Genomic DNA, 26677 nt, shown 5'->3' with positions numbered 1-26677 from the left:
TTCAAAGAAGTAGAGTGTTGTATAACAACTTGACTTCCACTGAAATTCTTGCTTTCTTACATTTTTATTTCTCTTGGACCTAACTAACTTTATTAAGGATAAAGCCTGTTATAATTACTTTGTTTATAGCAAAAAAAAAAAAAAATCCAAAATCTACAATTATTAACCCTGTTCCCTGGATTGAGATTTGATTTTATCTTAATTCTGTAAAATCATATGAAATCAGAGAGTTGATATTTGTTACATTTTGATACTTTGGTAAAAATAGCTCAGTAAGTACGAAACAGAATGAAAACTCTTTTAAAATTTACTTATCTTTTAAAAATTGCTCTCAGCTAGGCACAGTGGCTCAAGCCTGTAATCTCAGCACTTTGAGAGGCCGAGGCAGGCAGATCACTTGAGGTCAGGAGTTTGGGACCAGCCTGGCCAACATGGTGAGACCCCATCAGTACTAAAAAAAAAAAAATACAAAAATTAGCTGGGTGTGGTGGCAGGTTCCTGTAATCCCAGCTACCTGCGAGGCTGAGAAAGGAGAATCGCTTGAACCAAGGAGGGCAGTGAGTTGAGATGGAGCCCCTGCACTCCAGCCTGGGTGACAGAGCGAGTCTCAAAAAAAAAAAAAAAATTGTTTTCCCCTTACCCTACTCTGTCTTAATGTCAGAATTTCTTTTTTACATTTTTATTGATACATAATATGTGTACATATTTATGGGATACATGTGATATTTTGTTACATGCATAGAATATGCAGTGATCAACTCAGGGTATTTAAGGATATCCACCACCCATCACATCACCTAGGACATTTATCATTTCTACCCGTTGGGACCATTCCAAGTCCTCTCTTCTAGCTATTTTGAAATACACAATACACAATGTTGTTAGCTATAATCACCCTACTCTGCTATCAAACATTAAACCTTTTCCATTTTATCTAACTGTATGTTCACCCCCATCAGCTAGACTCTCTTCATTCTTCCCTCTCCACACACACACCCTTCCCAGCCTCAAAACTATCATTCTATTCTCTACCTCCATGAGATAGACTTTTTTTTTCTTTTAGTTTCCATGTATGAGTGAGAACATGTGATATTTGCCGTTCTGTGTCTGGCTTATATCACTTAACATAACCACCTGCAGTTCTATTCATGTTGCTGCAAATGTGATGCCAGGAATTTTGGTGAATGTATTTTCATCACAGCTGCAATTTGTGTTTTCAAAGATTAGAGATGCATATTATCCAGTGCCCTCATTCTGACATGTATTTTTCAATGTCTTGCAAATAGAAACTTTATTTTTTATTTATTTATTTTTAAACAAAGTTTAAAAATAAATGCTTTGTTGCCCAGGCTGGAGCGCAGTGGCGGGATCGCAGCTCACTGCAGCCTTGAACTCCTGGGCTCATGGTATCCTCCTGCCTCAGCCTCCCTAGTAGCTGGGACTACAGGCACAGCTACTACCCAGTTAAATTCTTTAAATTTTTATAGAGATGGGGTTTCACTTTGTTGCCGAGGCTGGTCTTGAACTCCTGGGCTCAAGTGATCCACCTGCCTTTGAAACTTGATTTTTATTTTCATTATCTTTGTCAGTAGCTTGATATGAAGAGCAGATGTTTTATATATTTTTGGATACTATACACTTTATAATGTCTATGTAAATAAACTCCGACATGAGTTAGACAGAAGGAAAAAGTTTAATGTTTGATAGCAGAGTAGGGTGAGTATAGCTAACAACAATGTATTGTGTGTTCCAAAATAGATACATAGAAGAGACAAATTGGAATGGTCCCAACAGATACAAATGACAAATGTCCTAGGTGATGGGTGATGGGTATCCTTTAAGTGTTTTTCTGCTAGATGCATGAATGCCACAAACAATACTATCAAAAAAGTAGTTCTCTATGTATATGTGCAGGTGGTTCATATAGTCTATACTGAAGAGTTTTATCCATTGGTGATAATGGAAATATTATTTTTGTATCATCAAATTAATATTCATGCTAATGATAACACACATTTATGTATTATTAACAACCTAAGCACTTTTCTGTAATCATTGTCTGAGAATTGCTACCTCCTCTTAATAAAATGATCCCACTCACAGAATTATATAGCACAGGTTTTGATTTAGTATAAGCTTCAAATGGGATTTGTTGTCCATTTTTGGTGCTTAGGGCTAAGCAAAATTCTAAATCTTGTTGTATGCCATAGCAGTGTTAATACAGAAGTTCAAATTCTATAATATACCTCTAATTGACCCCTCTTTGAATCTGGGTTGGCTTGCGACTGCTTCAGCCAACCTAAAATGGCAAATAATAATAATAATGCTTTGTGACTTCTGCAGACAGATGATAAAAGGCCACAAAGCCTCCACCTTGTTCTCCGGAACACTTGCTCTTGGACTGCCATGTAAGCCCTGAAACGACAATGCTGAAGATGTCACATGTAGGTCTTTGGTTTGACTGTCCCAGCTGAGCCCAGTCTTTCATCTGTCCTGCCAAGATTCCACACCCTCCAAGCCAGTACATTTGCCAGTTGAATATTAACATGTGACAACTGTTGATGCCACGTGGAACAGAAGAATCACCCAAACAAGACTGCTCAAATTCCTACCCACAAAACAGTGAGCTATAGTAAAATAGATGTTGTTTAAAGCTACCGTGTTTGAGATGGTTTGTTAGGAAGCTAGCAATGAAGTAGCGAAAGAGTACTAGAATGGAATTTGACACCTGGAAGTGGGACACTGCCATAACACAAAATTAAAACAACGTGGCATTGACTATGTGACCACCAGCCGTCAGAAGTTAGAAAGCTCTTGAGAAGACTGATAGTAAGAGCTTAAAGGCAGTGAGGAATTTATTGTCTGAAAAAAAAAAAGGCTGAAAAAAAAAAGATGACCCATGTTACGTAATGACAAAAGGCTTAGAAAAACCATAACCTGCAGAGTGTGAACAATATAAAATATATCTGATGAACTTATGAATCTAGTTGAGGAATTTCCCAGGAAGAATGTCAAACATGCCAAATGGTGTAGCTTCTAACTGGTGGGTGTCCCCTGTTTTCTTCTTGAGTGCAGCTCCTAGAAAATAACAACATATGACAACTATGTATAAAAAGTTACTTTTAAAAAGAAAAGAAGAAGAAAAACTATTTAGTTTGCTTTCAATCAGAATTTATAGGAAATAGATAGAAACCAGGATGTTTTGGGTTCTAAAATAATGAAACTGTTTTTCATCCACAGTCTCTCCAGGAAATAAAATGTTCAAAATAAAGAGTGGCCTCAGGTCAAAAAGGCCACTAACACCATAAGAGTGTGGCAAATTGTGTTCTAACAACTGATAAACATCAGGTTCTATTTTATGACTTGAACTTATTTGATAAGCATTGAAGCTATTTCAGAAAAAAATAAATAATAAATTTTCTAACAATAATGTTTTCTCTTGAAACATTCTCAAGGCATCCTGGGGTAAAGAAATTTGATCTTGTGTTTTCGATGATCAAAGACAAAGAAAGAAAGAAAATGGTGGTGTAAAATCATTGTTTGAGTTCACTGTATCTTTGAGAGAAGATGGATTACACCAAATAAATGTTGAAATAAAATGGAATATAAGTATTCAAATTACATATAATCAAGAGTAGCTAAAATGTGCTCCCTAGCTTAGATGAAGGAGCAAGGCTGATAAGTTAGAATAAGATAAAACAACAGATAGTTACATTCTGTTCTGTCCTTTTCTTTTTTTGGAGACGGAGTCTCGCTCTGTCGCCCATGCTGGAGTGCAGTGGCGCAATCTCGGCTCACTGCAAGCTCCGCCTCCCGGGTTCACGCCATTCTCCTGCCTCAGCCTCTCCGAGGAGGTGGGACTACAGGCGCCCGCCGCCACGCCCGGCTAATTTTTTGTATTTTTTTTTTTTTTTAGTAGAGACGGGGTTTCACCGTGGTCTCGATCTCTTGACCTCGTGATCCACCCGCCTTGGCCTCCCAAAGTGCTGGGATTACAAGTGTGAGCCACCGCGCCCGGCCTCTGTTCTTTCCTTTTCTGAAGACTGTTTTACTTAACCTAAGTCAAACAGATGAAATGCCTTCAGGGATTAGAAAAGCAATAGAAATTGTGAAATCAACAGGTGAAATGTGTGAAATTAATAGGGAGAAATATTGCCTGTGGCTAACTGAAGAATGCATATCCCAATTTAAAATTCTAATTGAAAATTCTTTACTATGTAAGTCATTTTTATCTAAATATGAGAGTTGCTAATTGGTCATCTGTGTGTCAAAGAATTCACCATAATCAAGAAGGATGCCTCAGTCACAGAGGTAAGATTGTGAAGGAGAAAGTGGATATAGAATCCTTACGATTGTTTGTTTAAATCATTAAGCAAAGGAGTTTCTCTTGGACCAAATATGAGCATAGACTGCAAATTTAGAGAGAAACTTGTTATTTTCTAAGAGCTGCACTCAAGGGAAAAAACAGGGGACACCCACCAGTCAGAAGCTACACCACTATTTTATTTTAGTTCTTATTAGGACTTGCTAGGCCTGCAATTTATGTCTGAGAAAGAATGGAGTGGAAAGCAGTGGATATTCTTTGGGTAACTCCTTTCTGCCCAGCTATTGCACTTCTCCACCCTGTCTTCCTCCAATCTTGTAGCTCTTGCTTTCCACAATGGATAAAAAAAATTGTCACTTTAGAATGGGCTCATTACCAATAGGAAGTACGCTTCTGCCAGTCTTCTTTGTGATCTGTTCCCATTGGGTTCACCTGACCTGTACCCTGGTGGCTTGGCTTTGCACAGCTTCCTTGCTTTGCAGAGCTTCTGTGAAAATCTTCACTGCTTCAGTCATCTTCATGCAGTTATTTGAGTCCTTGTATTTAAGTGTCTTTTAGTATAGCTAAAAATGGAGTTAATATGGCTTTCTTTTTCTAAGTCTTATTTCCCTTCTGTGATATTCAGGAGAGGAGGGAAATTGTTACTTCATGCTGTGTTCTTACCTAACTTTCGTTTTACTAACCAAAAAATTGGGTGAGTACCCCACAAGATTACAAAAAGTCTCATTTCAGCAGAGAGATTCACTCTTGGGAGGCTCCAGATAAGAACTACTGGTCCTATGGATGTAGATATCCCCTCCATGGAGGTAATGGCTAAGCCATAGACATGCCTGAGACATCCACAGAGGGTGTGGGATAAGCAATGGGGGTAGGGCAGTTTCTAAACAAATAAAGGAAGCTCCTGGTGATCTAATAATGACAAATTGATTTCAAAAGTAATATTTAAATGACAACTCAGCTGAAAAGAAACATTGAGAAGAAGCTATACAATCTGATAATCATTAAAAGTTTCAATAGCATAGTAAGTCAAGAAATCAACTGCAAATGGTTAAGAAAGCTCAATGTCACCTTAATATGAGCCTTCTTGCTGTCTGCTCATTGTACTCCTTCATAACTACAAAAACAAGTCAAATAATGTAGACAACGGTTAAAGACTCCCCAGAAACGATAATTTTCAGCATTTCGGGTCCAGAAGGATAATTTGGCAAACGCTATTGATTGGTCTAACACATCTACAGGCCTTTACCCCATCCTCAGAGTAAATTCCCATTCCAAACGTAGGATGACAGCAGAGTTCTGCTCCTCAACCCAAACACAGAAGAACTCAAAGAGGAGATGTTTCTCCCCTTAAACAAATGGCACCTTTGATGTTTTCCAGCAACTTCTGTGGTTGGAACTATTTGTCAAATAGTTGGATGACAGCAGCTCTTTATGAAACTTGAGGTATGAAAATCAGAGTTATTTTGATAAAATCTATGGGCAATTTACTAACATGTTCAGAATAAAATGTGAACTTTTGGGTACTTGGGTTCTTAATAAATAGTTTTTTTTTTAACAAAGTGCTAATATTGCAAAGACAAAGAAAAAAATGTCAAAAGGAGAACTATATTTTTTAGATCAGCTTCTGTTTCTAAAACTTCATTCAAGTAGTTTATTTAACAAGATGCAGGCTGTAAAAGGTTGGAGAGTATTTACTCTGAACATGCAATTATTTCCTCCCTATAACATTTGTACCCCTAGGGAGATGCTGTCAGCCTTGTTGACTAAAAGAACTCTCCCTCAGCCAAGAAAACTAGAATTTTGATGAGTATTTTTTGAATGCTGCTAAATTGTTTACAGTGCTGGAGATGTAAATAGCTTACCTCTCGGAGACATGGCATTACTCTCTGACACAAACTAAGTAGTGGGGTTCATTTTCTATTTCATTTCTAGTTTTCTTTCTATTTGGTCATAGAAAAAGATAAATTAGGTTATTTTATTTTTCCTTTTCATTATGGAAAAACTTCATACATATATGAAAGTAGAGAGAAAAACATAATGAATAGCTTTAACAATATTCATCTCCTGGGCACTTTTGTTTCAGATACACCCCTATTCAGTATGCCATTGTGTGGATGCAGCGTAGTTTATGGAATCAATTCACTGTTAATGGACTATTGGGTGGCTTCTTTTGCTAGGAGGCAATAAATAGTGTTCCAATGAATAATTTTATACATATAATTTTTTTCAAATGTCTTCTGTGGGTTAGATGCCTAGACTTAGGATTTGTCAAAAGTAAAAGTACTTGCCCTTTTGATAATGTGTAGTAGATTATTTGCCAATATGACTGCAACTATTCTTCTCACTATATTTATATGTCCTTTCCTTGTAACTTTCCAACTCCTCCCATCAACAAATACAGTCCATTTCCCCACTTGTTGAATTAGCCCTGGCCTTGTGACTTGTTTTGGTTAACAGAATATGGCGAAAGTGATCATGTACAATTCTGATACCAGGCCAGTGGGAGGTCATTGAATCATGGGGGCCAGTGTTTCTCATGCTATTTTTATGATGGTGAGTAAGTCTCATGAGATCTGATGGTTTCAAAAACAGGAGTTTCACTGTACAAGCTCTCTCCTCTTGTCTGCCACCATGTGAGATGCTTTTACCTTCTGCCATGATTGTGAGGCCTCCCCAGCCACGTGGAACTGTAAGTCCATTAAAACCTCTTCTTCTCAGTCTTGGGTATGTCTTTGTCAGCAGCGTGAAAACAGACTAATACACCAAGTTACCCAGGAAAGACATAAACGTGGAAATGATGTATGCAAGGAAGTACAGTCTATCATACATGTGTCCTCCTTTGCTAAGAGCTAATGGCCACAGAGAGGCTGAGCCATGAGCAAATCCATAAATTGGAAATCTGTGTCATCTGCTCCAGAGAAGTCTGGTACATATACATTCCTATCTCTCTGTGCCCTCCTCCATCTTACCTCTTATCCTAGCAAGTGGGAGCCATCTGTTTATCCACCCATCACCTGAAGAGCAGGTGAACAAGCACTGCTCTGCTCATCTAGACATCTCCAGATTTTAGTCCATTAGCCCAGTACCTGAGATACAATAAATGTCCAATAAATATTTGTTGAACTGAAATAAACTGAAAGGAAATTGTTAGCATCATTAAAACTACCCATCTTAATGAGAGTTATTAATACAGAAAGATATTAACACAACTTTCAGACCTTGCTAAAAAATGAGTAACAATTGAAATATACTTAAGACATTCTTATAAATGTGTCATTTACACAGTAATGCTAAACAAGGCCAGATAGCTTAATACAGTGTAAGGAAGATTCTAGTTATTTCCTAATTGTTATTTCACACTGAAAATGCCCTGATATTGGCATCATATAAGAGAGGGCAAAGGAGTATGCAGGGAGAAAAATAGATTATTCAGCAGGATTAATACTTAACTATCTTGGCTTTATGAACACAAGGATGTGGAGCATTTTCTAAACCACTTTTTCCAAACCCACTCTCCCAGTCTATTTACAAGTGGGGAAAGAAGGACCCAATAAGTTTCTCAGTCTATGAATTTATATATGTCTGTCCCATGTTCCTGTCATTAATTGCACCTAGGTGCTTTGCTGTTTTGCAAAATGATATGCAAGTTTCTAATAACTCAGTCCTAATAGCCAGGGCGTATTGTAGTCCTATACACTTTAACCCAAAGTGATTAAGCTTTTGCATGGTGTAGAGAAGTGGGGCACAGGTACTTGGCTTGAATGTCTTGCTCCTCCACTCAGCCATGTGATCTCGGGCTTACTACCTAACTTCCCAAACTCTAGCTTCCTCATCTAGAAAAATAGGAATTGTGAGATGCTGAATATGAAACTATATGTGCTATCCAGCACAGCACCTGGTAAAAACTAGGTATTCAATAACTAGATAACTTGTCCTGTCCTCTCTGAAAATGATTACCCTATTAACCTGGGGATTCACTGTGAAACACCTTTTACTGTGGCAAAGGTGTTGGAAAATTTAGCTCAGCAGGTTGTAGGGGGAAAAATCACAGGCTTAGAAGATTGACCCTGGTTTGAAACTGGGCAGGTTGCTTCACTTTTTTGAGCCTCTGTTTCCACATTGGTAAAATAAGGATATTGAGAGGAATAAAACCGTTTAGCACAGTGTCTGGCACATAGTAAGTGCCTAATAAATGTTAGGTTAATTTCTTTTATTCATTTAAAATTATTGTTCTTGAAATTTATAGCTGACTATATTTGCTTGATAGGACACTTAAAGATTAAAAACTAACCGATTTAGTTGGTTTTTCCTGTGCTGTCATCACTGTCTGATAAAATTTTAAAAAGTAGCTTAGAACAGAAATTCATGGTTCCCTGAGCCCTGATAATACTTCATACCATATTGATAGGATTTCATGCAATGCATTTCTACTTTGTATTCATTAGTAAATTATTTCACAGCTCAGGAAATACTCTCATAATACAATAACCTCAAGGTTTAATATCCACTTACAAAATCTCACTTATACTAGCTCTGTTATTTTTTGCCAGAAACAAGATGGGTTAACCAGGAAAAGAAAAAGAAAGAAATTAGCCTAAGGTGTTCTCCAGGAGGAGGACAGTGAGCATTTGACCTGAAACCTGGTCTGATCTGAGAAACCAGATTCTGGGTTATTTTGTCTTTTAGCCATAGAGACTATTGCCAGTCAGTATGGTGCAATACAAAGTGACTGCTGGAATCTAATGGAAATCTCCTTTTTGAGATCAGGGAATAAACACTGGAGCAATGACTGTGCATTCAGCAGGAGGAAATGAAATTTTTTAGGAAAAAAGGTGTGACTGGACACAGAGGAGCTGGTGATTACTTAGAATTCATCCTAAAAAATTCACTTCATTACATAAGAGACTGTCAAATTCTGTACCACTGACCTGTCTTAGGAATCACCAAGGTCAAGGGGAAGAAGCAGCAAGTTGAGGAGTAGTTGAAAAGTATAAGTAGATAAGGCCCTGTCTTCTCTTCAAGGTGTGAAGTATATGCCTTTTGCCTGATGTGTGTGTGCTGACTCCATAAAGGATCTAAGCCTAAAATGATGATTAATTGAGAGAAAATGATTTAATCATAAAATCAAATAATAATGGCAATAATACACAATTTTAAAGACATAATATACACAGCTTAACACGTTTGTAGTTTATTTAATTTGTTTAAATCCTAGTTACATTTCTCTTTTTCTTTCACAAATGATCAATGTGTCAAATTAGTCTTTGAATCATGTGTCAAATGTGTCAAAACACTAATACTGTGTCTTTGCCTGCCCTAGGACTCAAAAAAAATAATAAACTAGTGTATTCATTTTTAATTGTTTTGATATTGAAATCTATATGGTCTTTTTTAAGATCAACAAGTCTTAAGTTATCAGAATTTACTAAGGTAAATGTTTAAGCATATTATCAACCAAAAACTGACAGTGAAAAATCTAAATTGTTGTAGGGCTATTTGTAGTCATCCTTCCCATCAGCTGTTCTACCTTCCTCTCTGAATTAATTGGCTGACTGTGGTATTACAATAGTGTAATGAGTGCTACCATTGATGACCTTGCATTCATTTCTTCCTTTCTACTCATAGGACTCAAAATCTGTTGAAGAATTCAATCATCCTCCATGTGGCCTGTATTAGTGAGGGTTCTCTAGGGGAACAGAACCAATAGGAGATATCTTCAGAGAGAGAGAGAGAGATTAATTTTCAGGAATTTGCTCACATGATTGTAGGGGCTGGCCAGTTTGAAATATGTAGGGCAAATTGGCAAGTTGGAAATTCAGGTAAGAATTGATGCAGTATTGAGTCTGAAATCTGCAAGGCAAGCCAGCAAGCTGGAAGCCCAGGCAATGTTTTATGTTGTAGTTTTGAGGTAGCATTGTTTCTTCTTAGGTAAATTAGTTAGGGTTCTCCAGAGAGAGAGAACCAGTGGGATGAACAGATAATTGATGATAGAAAAATAGATGATAGATAGAGATAGATGATAGATAGCTTAGATAGATAGCTTAGATAGATAGATAGATAGATAGATAGATAGATAGATAGATAATAGATAATAGATACATAAGAATTTATTAGGCGAATTGGCTCACATGATTATGGAGCTGAGAAGTCCCACAACAGGTCATCAGCAAGCTGGAGACCCTGGTATGATTGTAGCATGGCTCAGTCCAAGTACACAAGCCTCAGTAAGCCTCAGAATCAGGGAAACCAATGGCACAACTGTCAGCCTAAAGCCAAAAGCCTGAGAACCAAACACAGGAGGGATGGGTGCTGTTGTAAGCCCTGGAGTTTCAAGGCCAGAGAGTCTATGTTCTTATGTCCAGGGACAGAAGAAAAATATGTACCAGAAAAGAATTTTCTCTCTGCTTTTATGTTCCATTTGAGCCTTCAGCCAATTGGATGGTGCCTGCATTCATTGAGGGTAGATCTTCCTCCACTCAATCTACTCAACTTCACATGCCAATCTCCTCCGGAAACACCTCCACATCCAGACCCCAAAATAATGCTTTACCAGTTCTCCAGGTATTCCTTAATCCAATTAAGTTGACATCTACAATTAACCATCACATTGAGGAAACTTCAGTCTTTGCTCTAAGGCCTGCAACTGATTGGCTAAGGGCCATCTACATTGTGGAGGGACATCTGATTTACACAAAGTCTATTGGCTATAAATGTGAATCACATCTAAAATCTGTCTTTGCAGCAACACCTTAACTGGTGTTTGACCAAACAACTGGGTACCACAGCCTAGTCAAGTTTACACATAAAATTAATCCTCAAATGGCCCATGAAGCTGATCTCAGCATCAGCTCAAGGTTGTAAACTGATTGTTCTAACCCAGATATAGTTATCCCATCTCTTTCCTCAGTGGTTGCTTTAGAAGCCAGGCATAAGCCAAACAACATGTCATTCCTCTGCTGGCTCTTGTTTGTTCAGGAATAGTTATGTAAGTGACCATATGCCCCCACTTAGGGGGTGCTAAGGTTTGAATGTTTGCTCCCTCCATAACTCATGTTGAAATTTAATTGCTATTTTAACAGTATTGGGATGTGAGACTGAGATGGAAGAACTCCTTTGACTCCTTCACAGGACTCCTCATGATGGGGGTGGCTTGTTTACTCAGCCACTGCATGCTTAAACCCCTTATGGAAGAGGGAGCATGTAGGTGAGCCGGGGCAAGCGCTTTTGGGCTCCAGCTGCACAGCAGTGTCTAGAGATGTTACAATGCTCTTTTAGCTTTGCCATCTGCAGACGGCTGAGTGTTACCCAGCTCAGTGAAGAGTCAGGGTGACAGCCTTTTACATCCTGCCCTCTTGGTACCCAGGTCCTTGACCAGCATCCAGGAAGAATAGGTCACACAGACTTGAAGAATGGTGAATGCAGCGATTTTATTGAGTGATGGAGGTGGCTCTCAGGAGGGGGTGGATGGGGAGCTGGAGTGGGAAGATGATCTTCCCCTGGAGTTTGACCATCCCGTGGCTGATCTCCCCTTGACCTTCAGATGCTCCTTCTCTTCTCTCCTTCTGTGCTGTGCTGCTCTGCCACTCTGCCAGTGGAGCTTGGGGTTTATGTGGTCACAGGATAGGGCTGTAGTGGGCCAGGGTGGTCTTGGAAAAGGCAACATTTTGGTGCGAAAACAGGAATGCCTGTTCCCATTTAGGGCCATGGGTTTCCAGGCTTGAGGGTGGCGCCTTTGCCAGGGAACCACCCTCTTCTACCCAGTATTTACCTGCCTCCTGTCCATATTGGGACCTTTAAGAGGTATTTATATCATGAGAGCTCTATCTCATTAATGGAATGATGCCATTATCATGAAAGTGGATTTGTATTATGAAAGTGAGTTTGTTACCATGGGAGTGGGTTTGGCCCCTCTTGCTCTCTCTGTCTCTCCCTCTGTCTCTATGCCCTGCCACTATGTGATGCCTGCCATCGTATTATGATGCAGCAAGAAGGCCCTCACCTAATGCCAGCCTCTTAATCTTGGACTGCCCAGCCTCCAGAACTGTGAGCTAATAAATTTCTGTTCATTATAATTACCCAGTCTGTGGTATTACATTATAGCAGCACAAACCAAACAGGCTGAAAGGAATGTCTTTCACTCCACAATTAGTGGAGAAGTTTTCTGTTTCTAATGCTTGGTTTGAACAAGGGGAGCATTTTTGCCTCAGTTGTCGCTGTTAGTCATCTTGAAATTTCATGAGAAGTCAGCCTAATAATAAAGGTAATATCTACAGAATGTCAGAGATATGGATCCAATATTTTATTTGAATCATGTCTGAAACCCACCTATACCTGACTTTCTATTATATAAGATAAACATCTTTATTGTTAAAGCTAATTTGAGTTGAAGTCTCTCTCACATGCAGTCAAAAGCAACTTAACAGGTAAAAGGGAAGACTTTCAGTTCTAGGGGACGCCCTCTTGACCTTAAGCCAGTAATTTTATTGAAACCCCCACCATAGTGAGTAGGTCAATATTAGGCACATTAACAGGTATTTAATATGGTTAATGAGATCCAAATCTAAATCTTGAACATTTGAGGAAGTAGACTTTCTTTTCATTTCCCCGTAAATATTAACGACAATGTACCCAGTTCCAATCTCTATTGTCAATCATCTTGATGTGCCACAAAAGAATCTGCCTAGGTTAGCCATGAGAATGCTCTTGCATTCTCAGGAACACGCGTGAGAGACAGCCTCAGGTGTTCACTTTGAGATTCATTTCTGGGCTTGCCCCAATATCTTGCCTCCCAAGGACAGCTTCCCATCAATGACTGAGTTCCTAAGAGACATAAAACTCTTTTGTTAGTTGACTTTAGTTTAAAAACTTCCAAAAAACTTAGCTGAGCCTTCTTTCACCTGCACAGCTGTTAGGACACCTTTACTCACCCCCACTCTGTTTGCAGTACTGGGGTCTAATGGCTTTTCAGACACTCTCAGCTGACGCACTATTTGCTTTCACACAGGCACTTTTCACTTTTCACCTCTCCTCGCATGTTTAATCTCATCTTGCTGTCAGCTTCTAAGAACATCTGAACACTGCCTGAACAAAGTCATGAAATAGAGAGAGGAAAAAAGAAACTGGAACTAATTACATTGTTCAAATACTGAATTGGCCTGGCATGGTGGCTAACACCTATAATCCCAGCACTTTGGGAGGCCAAGGCAGGCAGATCATGAGGTTAGGAGTTCAAGGCCAGCCTGGCCAAGATGGTGAAACCCCATCTCTACTAAAAATACAAAAATTAGCCAAGCATGGTGGGAGGTGCCCGTAATCCCAGCTACTCAGGAGGCTGAGGCAGGAGAATCGCTTGAATGCAGGAGGCGGAGGTTACAGTGAGCCGAGATCGCACCACCGCACTCTAGCCTGGGTGACAGAGTGAGACTCCTTCTAAAAAAAAAAAAATTAAAATTAAAATAAATTTAAAAAAAAAACTAAATAAATACTTGGCTAAAGTCATATCTTCCCCAGGACTGTTGAATTACATAAGCCAATAAGTTCAATAGAAAGCTAATTCGAGTTTTCAGTACCTTGCAACAGGAAGTGTTCTAAATGATAGTTATGTCTCTAAACAACACTAGATCTAGTATATTTCAGAGTGAATTTTCACTGTATGTGAGATCAACATCCTGATGACAACTAGATTTTTAGTTTTGCAGGTCATGAAAGCCCAGAAACAACCATTTTTTGTTTTGTTTTGTTTTTTGAGATGGAGTCTCGCTCTGTCACCCAGGCTACAGTGCAGTGGCATGATCTCGGCTCACTGCAGCCTCTGCCTCCCGAGTTCAAGCAGTTCTCCTGCCTCAGCCTCCTGAACAGCTAGGATTACAGGCACCCACCACCACACCTGGCTCATTTTTGTATTTTCAGTAGAGACAGGTTTTCACCATGTTGGCCAGGCTGGTCTCAAACTCCTAACCTCAGGTGATCCACCCACCTCGGCCTCCCAAAGTGCTGGGATTACAGGCATGAGCCAACGCACCCGGCCAAAACAACCACATTTTTTTTTTATACTTTAAGTTCTACAGTACATGTGCACAACATGCAGGTTTGTTACATATGTATACATGTGCCATGTTGGTGTGATGCACCCATTAACTCATCATTTACATTAGGTATATCTCCTAATGCTATCCCTCCCCACTCCCGCCACCCCACGACAGGCCCCGGTGTATGGTGTTCCCCACCCTGTGTCCAAGTGTTCTCATTGTTCAGTTCCCACCTATGAGTGAGAACATGCATTGTTTGGTTTTCTGCCCTTGTGATAGTTTGCTCAGAATGATGGTTTCCAGCTTCATCCATGTCCCTACGAAGGACATGAACTCATCATTTTTTATGGCTGCATAGTATTCCATGGTGTATACATGCCACATTTTCTTGATCCAGTCTATCATGGATGGACATTTGGGTTAGTTCCAAGTCTTTGCTATTGTGAATAGTGCTGCAATAAACATATGTGTGCATGTGTCTTTATAGCAGCATGATTTATAATCCTTTGGGTATATACCCAGTAATGGGATCGCTGGGTCAAATGGTATTTCTAGTTCTAGATCCCTGAGGAATTGCCACACTGACTTCCACAATGGTTGAACTAGTTTACAGTCCCACCAACAGTGTGAAAGTGTTCCTATTTCTCCACATCCTCTCCAGCACCTGTTGTGAAACAACCACATTTTTAAAGGAAATCTTCACACAGGAAAATATAAGAGTCTTCACTTAAAATAAGACAAGACAATGGCCAAAATTATCTCTTCATTTTAAAGTTGTATGTCAAAGTTAAGAAGGGGCTGCAGTCTCTTCTTTGCATAACTCACAACAGTAAAGAAGGGGACTGGTCAGAGACAAGTATGGAGCTGCCCACTGAATTTTCGTGGGTCATGGACACAAACTTCAGAAATTAAGAAATCTGGGTGTGTTTGTCATTTGTTATGTTGCCAGGCATAAATGGTCCATTCACTAACTACATTAGAAAAATGACAAAGGTTCATATCATTAAATCCCTTCCTTTATATTGTAGCATCTCAATGTTTTAACAAAATTAGTTTAAAATGCACATGCACTAACTACATTAGAAAAATGACAAAGGTTCGTATCATTAAATGCCTTCCTTTATATAGTAACGTCTCAATGTTTTAAACAAAATTAGTTTAAAATGTACATACTGGCTCTTTCAAAGAAGTCCTGCTAGGAGATTAAATAATGTTTCCCATGAGGCTACTATTTTCTCAGAAAGGCTTTGAAGTTTTCTTCTTTGGGAAATGCCATCATAGCCTTTGACAAATTCTTTTTGACTACTGTTCATCTCAACAAATTTTCTACTGAGCTTGGAATCAGTTTATGAAAACAACCCAAATTTATTCAGCACCAACCAAGTTTTTTGAATGAGAAGATGATGAAGTTGGATAACACTATTTTTACTCAACAACTGAAAGGAGATTATGAAGAAGCTATGTGGGAGTATTTTTTTCCTTGTTATTTGAGTTGAGACATGAAGATTATATGGTTCCCATCCTTGAGGAAAAAAATTTCCTTTAATTGAAACAACAAATCAATTAAATTTCCTCCACAGTTTATCAGAATGCCAGCTTGCCATGAAAGATATATTTTTTTAATTTTTTTTGAAAGCTTTTTGGCTTTTAAGAATTCCCGAGGAAAACATATCTGTTTATAGGGTGGTGAAGACAAGTCATCTACTGAATTCTGATACTCTATCCAAGATAACATGGTGGGGAAGTGGGAAGTAGAGGGGATTAGCATAAAAAAGGAATTTGTTTGAAAGAAGATGGGAAAGTCTGTTTAAAAAAATAAAATAAATCTTATTTGAAGTTTCACAAAAGCTCCGCCCATGCTATAGGAAAAGAGTAGATTTTGAGTGCTCTGAGAAATGGGGAGAGAGTTCTTCCAAGTAACTATAAATAATAGAATTGATTAAAATTTACTTTTATTAACTTAGAAGATTTCTCTTGCTCTCTGCATTCAGAAATAAAGCTTCTTCTTATAAACCTTCTTTATACTACTGGTGATAATTGTACCTTTTAAATACCATACAACATAGGTTGCTTCAGACTTCATTCTCACAGCACATTACATATTTTCTGGGGCCTAGGGGAAACAAAGAATGATTTTTTTGTTGTGGTTTGCTTGTTTTTGACTGATAGAGAGCTATAAGCATTTTTCCCAGAACTTCCAAAATATTTTTCTAAGAATTTGTGCGGAATTTCTTTCTGAAAGTATAAGAGAGTCCTTAAAGATTGTACTATAGTGAGATTAAAAATATATATCTATGGCTAAATTGGACTTGGGTCCATTTGACATAAAATAAATACATGAGTAGATTTAAAGCATTTGGGCAGTGATTTTGGCTTTATTAGATAAATTTCACTTTCTGACAAGTACAAGCAGACTTATTCATTTGTATAGAGATTATTCTTCCCCACTAGAGTGAATCTCCAGCAGGAATTTAGCAGGGGGCCTTTGCTAACAAACTGAAGGACGTTGAGCTTTGTATGATCAGCCAGGAGCATGTGCAATAAGAAAAATGACTGAATGCTTTCCTTAGTCAAATAAAGAGAACTCTGTGCAGTAACTGAGAATTCCCCAAAAAAAGCACATTGATCAAAACCAAACAATGCTTCTCAGTATTTTAGTTATATTTCTAAAGTCAGAAAGAGTTCAAGTTTTTCACACTTTCTAATCCAACAAAAATTTGTTCCAGATGATCACATTTTTTAATTTCTTGCTCTTCAGATTGAATCTTAACTTTGTTCCTTTAGCCTTGATAATGCCAAGAAAGTCTACTTTCTGAATAAATAGAAGGCACAGCACATATATAAGTGGCATACACAAGGTTCCACTCAATTTGTAACAGATGTGAGAACAGAGTATATTTTCTGATTTTTCTTCCTGGGACTTGGTTCTAGCAACACCCTCCTTCTGGATGTTATTGCTAAAAGCCAAGCCCTGTATAAAAACGGAGTTTCTTTTTCAAATACATTCTTCTCTATGAAATATGGATTTCCCAGTTAGTGAATTCACTAGGTGTTCCTTTCAGATGAGAAAGAGATTCAGAGGACACAGATGGGTTGTGACCTTCCTTTATGTAGAAACAAAATCTATCAATGACTTCTGTCCACCCTCACTGTAGCAGAAAGAATTCTAAAATGACCCCAAAATGGTCCTTGCCCCTTCTTGTATAATTTATTCCTCTTGAATTTAGGTAGAAAACGTGATTATGTTATTGCCATGGGGAGTTATGTGTATGTTATTTTCTTAAGTATGGGCGTGTTATTATATTCTGTGGCACAGTTGACCTTATGATAGGGAAATTATCCAGATGGGTCTAACATAATCACCTGAGCCCCTTAAAAACAGTTTTCTCTGACAAGTTGCAAAAAAGAAAGTCAGAAAGATTAGAAGCATGAGAATTCAATGCATCTTCACTGGCATTAACAATGAAAGGGAACCACATAGAAAGGACTTAAGAATGGTCTGTAGATGAGAGCAACCCCTGACCAATAGTTAGAAAAAAAAAAATCAGGAACCTCAGTTCTAAAGCCACAAGAAACAAAATTCTGACAACATCTGAATGAGCTTGGAAGTGAATTATTCCTCAGATCCCCCAAATGAGAAAGTATCTTAGCTAAAGTTTTTATGACAGACTTATAAGACTCTAAGCAGATAATCCAACCATGTTCACCTGGACAGTAACCTAGAGAACTGTATAATAAAAAATGTCAATTTAACATGTTGTTAAATGTTAGCCAAAAAAAAAGTGTTGTTTTAAGCCACTAAGTTTGTGGCAATTTGTTATGTTGCAATAGAAACTTAATACACACAATCTATCAGAAACACTGAATTTTGCAACCATATACATACGTATATATACACACATATGTATATATATACGTATATATATACACATATATATATACACACATATGTATATATACGTATATATATACACACATGTATATATATGTATATATATACGTATATATACACACACATATATGTATATATGTATACGTATATATACATATGTATACATATATATTTTTCCATAATTTGACTCAAATAATTAGTAGAGAACTTGAAATAATTCAGAGAAAAAAAACTAGCAAATTATATGAGAGTCCAGATCCCACAGATCGAGAGAATTTGCACCATACTAAGTATTTTCTTTTAATATATGGCAAAATATTAATAAGTATATAGAATGTCTATCTCAAAAAAGTGCTTAAAACATATTGCTAATCATTTTCTAACATCCTCCATACAAGTCTTCGATATCGTATTTCAGAACCTTTGAATTCTTTTCCTTGTTTCTGATATCTAACTATTCAGCAGGAGTCTCCATTCATATGAAGAAATGCCCAGAGACCTTTATTAAGTCATCTTAATTTAAATTAACTGGTAAGAGGCAAGCTCTCAAATCTTGTCATTATCTCTGTTGGAAAGCCACTAAAGAAAATTTATTTTGCAATCTATGAACCAAACTTATTTCCAAATCCCAGCTGTAATTTTCACTGGCTCATGGGAAATTCATTCAAGAAGACAGAGCTATATTTCTATTTATTTGTTCATTTTCCAGTTAATTAATACACTTGATCATCAACCCACAAGTACAGTACTAGCTGTATTTCCACTGTGTGCCTTCCACAGAGTTAAATGAGATGGCCCATATCTTCCCTTCTATAATCCTATAGCAGCTCTCATTAACTTCTCTTTTATTTTTAATTCTGGTAAAATATACATAACATAAAATGTATCGTCTTAACCATTTTTAAGTGTACAGTTCAGTCATGTTAAGTACATTCTTTCACATTGCTATGCAGCCAATCTCCAGAATTCATTTCGTCTTGCAAAACTCAAACTCTATACCTGTTAAACAACTCTGTATTCCCTCCTCCCTGCAGTCCCTGGCTACCACCATTCTACTTTTTATCTCAATTATTTTGACTACTCTAGGTACTTTGTAGGAGGAGAATCATACATTATTGCCCTTTTTGTGATTGGCTTATTTCACTTAGCAATGTCCTCAAGATTCATATATGTTGTTACTTGTGTCAGAATTTCCTTTCTTTTTAAGGTTAAGATTTCATTGTATGTGCATATGCTTTATTTTGTTTATCCATTCATTCTTGAGTTGCTTTCACTTTTGTCTATTGTGAATAATGCTGCTCTGGACATGGTGCATAAATATCTTATTAACTTCTTAGCTGATATTATAAATAGCTGTTTATGTCTTGTCTCACGTGTTGTGATTTCCTTTGACATCTTGTTTAGTGTGTATTTCCAGGTTTTAACCCAGCACCTGTTCAATAAACATTTGTTGAAAAAATAAACATCAATTGTTATTGTAGGCAATGGGAATGAGGATATAAAAGAGAAGTTCATTTGCCTTCAAATAGTTCAGTCTCCAAGAACACACAGTGCAAGAAGTACATTATTACACGTGTGAGAGTGTAACTACAAACAGGATGTATAAAGGGGCACCTAACAATCAAGGAAATAATCAGAAATGGTGAACAGAGGCTGACCAAATAAAGGAAAGGAACATAAGCATTCTAAGAAGAGGAGACAGCAGGAGCAAGTGTGGGGAATCAAGACATAACTGAAACATTCATAAAAATATATATAGTTCACTATGTCAGGATGGAGGAGTTCACAGTGAGGGATGAAGGTAGAGAGATATGTAGAAGGTAGGTCATAAAAGTTTTAGTAGGCAATGTTGAGAAGCTTGGACCTTGTTCTTAGGATAATGGGGAGACAGTGAGAAACTTTTAGTTGGATATCCACATGAGAATGTTGTCTGGTACCCACAGTGCCAGGCTGCTCAAGTGACTGATGGTTGTGAATTCTGGCAAGAAAGAAGAGAAGCTAATCTGGCAGAAGGACAACTACCGTAAGTCAAGGCCAAGAAATATACAGAGACCCAGGCTACATGGCAGGAAAGGTCCGGGGTCTGACAGTTCAGCTCTCTTCAACACTGGGACTACCTCAAGGTCAAGACTATTTCTTAGGAACACTTCAGAAAGCAAAGAAAGATCCCAGTTTGTTCAGAATGAGGCGGGGACTCCGGCTCAAAAGAAGATAAACTCCTATTAACCAATCAACATCATTTTCAACAGAATTAGAAAGAACTCTTCTAAAATTCATATGGAACCAAAAAACAGCCCAAATAGCCAATCCAATCCTAAGCAAAAAGAACAAAGCCAGAGGTATAACGTTGCCAACTTCAAATTATACTGTGAGGCTACAGGAATTAAGACAGCATGGTACTGGTACGAAAATAGACACGTAGGTCAATGCAACAGACTAAAGAACCCAGAAATAAAGCCTACAATAATCTAATCTTAAACATAGTCAACAAAAATAAACAATGGAAAAATGACTCTCTATTTAATAAATGGTGCTAGAATAACTGGCCAGCCATATATAGAAGAATAAAACTGGACCCTTACATTTCAACATATACAAAAATTAACTGCAGCTGGATTAAAGATTTAAATGTAAGAACTCAAACTGTAAAAATACTAGAAGAAAATCTAGGAAATACTCTTCTCAACATCAGTCTTGGCAAAGAATTATGGCTAAGTCCTCAAATGCCAGCCGCAAAAACAAAAATTGAAAAGTGGGACCTAATTAAACAAAACAGCTTTTGCACAGCAAAAGAAACTATCAATAGAGTAAAGAGGCAACCTAAGGAATTGGAGAAAATATTCACAAACTGTGCACTCAACAAAGGTCTAATATCCAGAATCTATAAGAAACAAATTAACAAGCAAAAACCAAACAACCTCATTTTTAAAATGTGCAAAAGAACAGACACTTTCCAAAAGAAGATATACAAGTGGCCAAGACACATGAAAAAATGCTAATCATTGCTAATCATTAGAGAAATGCAAGTCAAAACTACAATGAGATACCATCTCACACCAGTCAGAATGGCTATTATTAAAAGGTCAGAAAAATTACAGATGTTGATGAGGCTGCAGACAAAAGGAAATGCTATACCTTATTGATGGGAATGTAAATTAGGTCAGCCTCTGTGGGAAGCAGTTTGGAGATTTCTCAAAGAACTTAAAACAGAACTACCATTCAACCCAGCAATCCCATTTCTGGGTCTATATACCCAAAAGAAAATGAATTATTCTACCAAAATGATAGATGCACTGATATGTTCATTGCAGCAGTATTCACAATAGCAGAGAAATGAAATCAACCTAGATGCCTATCATTGGCAGATTGGATAAAGAAAATGTTGTACATATACAGCATGGAATACTACACAGCCACAGAAAAGAACAAACTCATGTTGTCTGCAGCAATGTGGATGGTGCTGGAAGCCATTATCTTAATGAATTAATGCAGGAACATAAAATCAAATACTGTAGGTTCTCACTTACAAGTAGGAGCTAAACATTGAGAACACATAGACATAAATATAAGAGTAATGGACACTGGGGACTTCTGGAGGTGGCAGGGGGGTGTGGGTGAGGTCTGAGGTACTATCTATTGAGTACTGTGCTCACCGCCTGTGTGACAGGATTATCCATATCCCAAACCTGAGCATCATGTAGTGTGCCCATGTGACAGACCTGCACATAAACCCCCAAATCTAAAATATAAGTTCAAATTCTTTTTTAAAAAAGATTAAATTACTGCTGTTATTGGAACTGAAGGGAGTACAATGTGGATAGGGGTGATTTTTCACAGAAACAAAGTAGAACTCATTCACCAGAACATGGTCAGAACTGAATTCCTATCAAAGCTAGGAAATTTAGGAAACCCTGAATCAGGGTTATGTAAATCCTCTCTAAAGGTATTAGTGAGTTTCTGCTAGGTAACAAAGCATCTCAAAAGTTAGTGGCTTAAAACAATAACCATTTATTTAATTTAATTCTGAAGGTCAACAGCGTGTGTTCTCCTGCTGGTCTCACTATGTTCACTCCTGAGTCTGTGTCAGTTGCCAGTCTGAAAGCTATGCCTCTCGGGTTTGGTTGGCTTTTGGTTGGACCATGTGCCTCTCGTCATCCAAAAGGCTAGCTCATGCCTATTCTAATGGCAGCTCAGAATTTCAAGAGAGCCAGAAGAAGCATAAAGAGTCTCTTGACACTCAGGCTCAGAACTCAAACAATTTGTTTCCACCTTATAATGTCTAAAGAACTTAAACAAATGGACTAGTCAAAAGACTAGTCCAAATTCAAGGCATCAAAAAATAGACAACACCCTCTTGATAGAAGATGCTGCAAAGTTTTATTGCAAGGGCATGAAAGTAGGAAAGAGAATTTGTGGCCATTAAAAAAAAATCTTCCACATTAACTAAGATAAGGATTAATCCCAGATGTGCAAAGGAGAGTAGTTTTTAGGTGAGTATAGATGAAGACCAGAGAATCTGATGGTCTAGTCCAGACAATCCTTGCCTGCATCTTGGGCTAGACTAATCCAGAAATGCAGTAAGTAGCCAGCCATACAGTACTAACCGAAGGGGCATTTAGAGTCCTGTCTAGACCTAAGTGTAGTCTTCTTGGGCAACTTTAAAAAGATTTATGGGCTATAAATAAAATAGAGAGGACTTTTTAATTATCATCCTAAAAAAAGAGCCTGGAAGAAATGTGATACAGAAAGAAAAAGTTTGAAGTAGGGGAAAGAAGAACAGGGACGTGGGAAAAATATTATTCTAACCTTGATCCTCAAAGTGTAGTCCACCAGAACAGAAGCATCACAATACCTGGAAGCATATTAGAAATGCAGAAGCTCAGGCCCACCCCAGACCTCTTGAGACAGAATCTGCATTATAATCTGATCCCCAGATAATACATATGTATATTAAAGTTTGAAATGCACAGGTCTTATGGGATAGCTGACTAGATATTTTCAGTATCCACAATGTACCAAAAGGGCTCTGAGATTTTATTTAGTGTGAGTACATGCATTAGAGAGAGGACAGAGAGAGAGAGATGGAAATGTGGTTATAAAGCTACCAAAAGGAAAGCCAGCTGAATAGCAATGCCAAATGCCCCATTTTACTTAGCAATTTGCACTGATTCTTGATCAGACCACATATTAATTTACATATTGATTCAAATATTTGGTAGAGTAAAAAGGGCACTGGTTTTGAAGTTAAAAGATTGTATTAGACCATTCTTGCATTGCTATAAAGAAATACCTGAGGCTGGGTAATTCATAAGGAAACATGATTTAATTGGCTCACGGGTTTTTTTTTTTAATTTAATTGGCTCATGGTAATTCATAAGGAAACATGATTTAATTGGCTGTACAGGAAGCATGGTTCTGGCATCTGCTCAGCTTCTGGAGAGGCCTTGGGAGGCATACAATCATGGTGGAAGGTGAAGGGGGCAGCTGCAATTTCACATGGTGAGAGGGAGCAAGAGAAAAATGGGGGGTGTGGAAGGTGCCACATACTTTTAAAGAACCAGATCTCATGAGAACTCACTATCTTGAAGACAGAATCAAGGGGATGGTGCCAAACCATTCATGAGAAATCCACCTCCACCATCCAGTCACCTCCTATCGGGCCCCACCTCCAACACTAGGGATTACATTTCAACATGTGATTTCGGGGGACAAGTAACTAAACTATATCAAAGAGCTTATTCCAAATTCCAATTATATTGCTTACCAATTAGATTTTAATTTTCAAAGTCTTCACTTATACATTGAGCTGTATCCATCAGGGTTCACTGCAAAGAAACAGGAACCCCCTCTATGCTCTCAAATATAACTAGACTTGTGGGAAATATAATGATTGGTTCTTCACACCTTTAACATGATCTCCTCATTAGCAGATCATATAGGTTGCAACCTTGTGCTTTTCTCCAGGCATTCCTGGATCCATGGTGCTGACCCTTAACCAAACCTAAAAAGAATACACAAACAAATGATTAACATTGCTCTGTGCTAGAGTCCAAAATACACCAGAAGGAAGCCTGTGCAAACTTGTCAGGATTATTTACAGGAAATGTTTGATTTGGTGGTTTACATCTGATTTTGATTATATTATCTGAGTTTCTCTTATTCAGCATGATCAGACAGGTTTTAGCTATCGACCAATGGGATATTAAAATTCTTCTTCAGATGAAACTGGCTTCTTCGAAATTAAGGTCACTCACATGTATCTTGGTGATCCAAAGGCCAGGTTTATCCTGTGCAACTTGGCCCTCTCAATTATTTACTTATGCATTCTTTCTCTTGCTTCACTATACCATTCACCATTATTAAAGCCTTGCATCACTATATTCTGTAGAGGCTTATAAGTCTTCAATAATTTGAACACCTGTGATGAACACCATTATCATAACCTCTCCACAAATTATGCTTAGCTCTTGAGCTTGGCCATATGAGTTGCACTGTTCAATGAATGGTATGTAGATAAAAGTAACAATGTACCAGTTCTGAAACAAGAGTTTAAGAGCCCTTGCATATTCCTGTCTGTCCTTTTGTACTTCTGCCACTGCCATGAGAAGAATTCCTCTTCAGGTAGCTAGCTGCTGCCTCTTCCACAGAGACCCAAGATTGAACATACATGGAATGGAATTGCCCCAGCCAAGCCTAGCTGGATCAACAGCTTGAAGTGGAGCCACATTGCCAAATCCAGCCTAGGTCAGTCAACTCCTGACAATCTGCAGATCTACAAGAATAGGTGACTGTTGTTTTAAGCCCATGAATCTGTGGGCAGGATGGCTTGTTATGCAACATTTGTGAAGCAATGGCTAATTGGTACAAGTTCGATTAAGGAAATTAAATGTTTACAATTTGTTGGAAGGGCTGAGAAGTCTCTGAGCACTAAGGAATGTTCAAAGAAGATGCAAGCCAAAGATTAGGAAGCTGATGAATATCTAGATGTCAGAAAGCTTCAGGAAATTTCTCTATAGCCCAAAATCAGTCACTGATAGGAAAATAATGAGATTTATTGCTAAATAAAATTCAGTTCTGCTAAAGCTCATGAATGTTGGAGGAAAAACAGCTGCTGCCTCTCTTCCAACTTCCAAATCTTCTTTAACTGCAACTAACTGGCAAACCCTCCTGACAAGAGTTGGGAAAATGTAGTTCTTGGACTTCTAGTCCCTACACAATAGACACTGGAAGGTTATGGGAATAAATGTGGAGTGTGTGCCTTTTCCTGAAGAAGTGCTGTAATTATCTTCTCTATGCTGTTCTTGTAAGAATTTAATGGACTATATATACATACATATATAAACTGTTTATAATTTATAATTATGTAAATATAATAGAAGGTAAAAACAAAATGGCACCATTTAAATAGAACCTATCTTAAAACTGATATTCTCATTTTGCTAAATATTGTTTTAGTTTGGAAAGACCGGTTTTGGAGCATTTTGTTTGAGAGTAGAAGCCCTGGACAAATATGGACATAAGAACTAGAATAAAAAGAGAGTTAAATTGCTTGATTTGAGTAAAATAAAGCATATTTGTAATTTGATTCATATGAACTCAAAAAGAAGAAAGTTTTGTTTGTTTTTGTTTGCTTCAGAGTTTGGAGAAAATAAATATGTAAGAAAGGTGCAGTGAGTGGTGGGTGGAGAGAGAGAGAATGAGAGAGAGAACCTGAGTCCCGGTAGCCAGGCCTTTAAAAAGGAAACAACTAACTTTCTGGGAAGAAACTGAATGATGAAATTCAGAATGTCTGATATTGTTTTTGTTTCTTTTCTGTGCTTAAGTTCCTCCATTATCTACAAATCTTCAGCAAAAGATTTTTACACAATAGTCTTGTGTACACGCTACTTTAAGGCATGAAGGTGAAGAGGCACTTGAAGAGCAAAACAAAGTGGGACTGCAGACCTGAGAGGTAGGTGACAGACAGGAATCACCAACTGAGTTAGGAAGACGTATTTAAGACAAGTAATAGAAAACTACCAAGAAAAAGTAAGTGCTATCCTTAGAATCCTAAAGAGAGAGAGAGAGAGAGAGAAGGAGTTTGAGCTTTCCATTTTTGCATGACATGAAGCCTGAGTTATTTCATTTGGACATAAAAGAAAAGGAAGGCCCCAGGATACTGGAAGACTTGGGGATTATTAGACTACATAAGCTACTAGTCCATTTATGAATAATTAAAGAGAATAGATTTCAACAGATCAGAAGTGCTTGAGGATGAGCAGACTGTGTTTTATCCTTTATTTCCTATTATCAAATTACATAGAAAAGAAACAGGCAATAATTAATATTCAAGTAATATTTATCTTATTAACAATTTAGGCATAAAAAGTACCCCAAATATCAGAAAATATTTTAAATTTGTCCCATATAGTATCCAGGAGTAACATTAGAGAT

The sequence above is a fragment of the Nomascus leucogenys genome, chromosome 22a (assembly GCF_006542625.1).
Source record: "Nomascus leucogenys isolate Asia chromosome 22a, Asia_NLE_v1, whole genome shotgun sequence".
NCBI classification, from domain to species: Eukaryota; Metazoa; Chordata; class Mammalia; order Primates; family Hylobatidae; genus Nomascus; species Nomascus leucogenys.
This window is presented reverse-complemented; position numbering follows the sequence as displayed.